The following is a 2023-nucleotide window of genomic DNA, read 5'->3' as shown; positions in this document are numbered from 1 at the left end:
GAGGAAATGTTTTTTTCACTTTTACTTTTACCATTAACAATAAAACTATCCCAGGAAATGGAGTCAAAACATGTGGGGTCCAAGATTTGGGCCCCACAAGGAGCGAGGGCCCCAGCATGTTGGTGTGCTCCAATAGCAGTGGCCTCGCAAAGTAGGATTGGTGTAGTCACACACACACACACACACACACACACACACACACACACACACACACACACACACACACACACACACACACACACACACACACACACACACACACACACACACACACACACTCTTACTCTCTCTCAGTTGTTCTCCCTCTTTCTCTCCCTCCTCTCTCTCTCTCTCTCTCTCTCTCTCTCTCTCTCTCTCTCTCTCTCTCCTCTCTCTCTCTCTCTCTCTCTCTCTCTCTCTCTCTCTCTCTCTCACACACACAAACACACATGCACACGCACACACACAGAGACACACACACACAGAGACACACACACACAGAGACACACACACACACACACACACACACACACACACACACACACACACACACACACACACACACACACACACACACACACACACACACACACTGTATCCTTAAAGTAGCTCTCACACAAAGAGGTGCCCAGGTGTGAGTGACAGGTGAGCCACTCCGAGCGTGTGATTGGCTGAGGGAGTTGGAGAGGGTCAGGTGGTCTGGACTGGCCCATTGTCTATTTTTTCCGCAGTATTTTGTTAATGGTGGAGACTATGTTTAGATATTAGTTGTTTTTTTGCTTAAATCCATCTTAATATGTGTTATATTGCACATGTTTTGTCAAAAAATACATAATCACTTACAGTAGGCCTATTGTTTTTTCTCAGAGGTGAAATAACCAAATGCTGCACTGACAAGGCATCAAAATGGAAAAGAAAATGCTAGTGTACCTATATCAGTGTTCAACTTGTTCAACGTGATCTGTCTCTTGAAATTTGCCTGTGAAACTGAAATGAAACAGCGATGCCAGACATGATGAACGAGTCCAATTGTTAGGCACATGAAAGGGAGAGATTAATTAGACGGAGAAGGTGAAAGTCCTGCCAAATTTTTCTTCTGCGTGTGTGCTCTAAACACAAATGATTTCACTAATCAGATCATCCACCTCGATGAAATGGGGTGTGGTAACTGGGGTCAGCTTGTTCAAATTTCTGAACGGGAGATGAAAGAAAGTGAAAGTGAAAGCCCACCTGGGAAACTCCAACTCCCATTGTCATTTTGACACAGCACACTAGTGCACGCTGCACACAATGCAATTGCATTTATGCCTCATCCGTGCAAGGGGGTAGCCCCCAATGGCAGCCGAAATGGAGCAGTATGGCGGGACGGTACCATGCTCAGAGTACCTCAATCATGGAGGAGGATGGGTGAGAGCAGTGGACAATTACTCCCCTCACCAACCTGGTTGGTCAGGAGTCAAACCGGCAACCGTTGGGCTACAAGTCTGACGCCCTAACCACTTACCCATGAATGCTACTCTGTACTGTGATGTCAGCCCTTGTAAAAGAAGGAAGAAGAAATGCATATAAGTGAAAAAGGGAAGTGAAAGTCAGCCTTTATTAGACACAGTACACAACTTCTAAAGAAACCCTCAGCATTTCACCAATCAGACGCATGCACAGGGTGTAGCCATGACAACGCTGCCTCAGGGGCAGTGCCCTTCTCAAGGCATCATGGGAGTGATGGGAGAGGATGGAGGGGTCAGTTACACCAGGCTGCGAATCCAACCCCTTTAACCACATTGCAGGCCTACTACATACAATGTAAATAGGAATGTCTAAGGCAAATTTTGAGAAAGGCTGCTGGAAATGATAAGCTCTATTCCAAATCACAATAAAGGCCATTTGAATACAATTTCCGTTCTTTCTGGCTTGCTGTCTTTTTTCTGACATTAGAAATAAGGGAAATTAGAACTGGGTTAATGTTATCTGATGTTTCCATACCAAACTGCAAAAACACTGATTTTGCTGATGAAACATGATAAAATAATTTAAGCATGGACTT

This window comes from Engraulis encrasicolus, chromosome 21 (genome assembly GCF_034702125.1).
Source record: "Engraulis encrasicolus isolate BLACKSEA-1 chromosome 21, IST_EnEncr_1.0, whole genome shotgun sequence".
In the NCBI taxonomy this organism is placed as follows: Eukaryota; Metazoa; Chordata; class Actinopteri; order Clupeiformes; family Engraulidae; genus Engraulis; species Engraulis encrasicolus.
The sequence above is the reverse complement of the archived record's forward strand: the minus strand, read 5'-3'. Positions refer to the sequence as shown.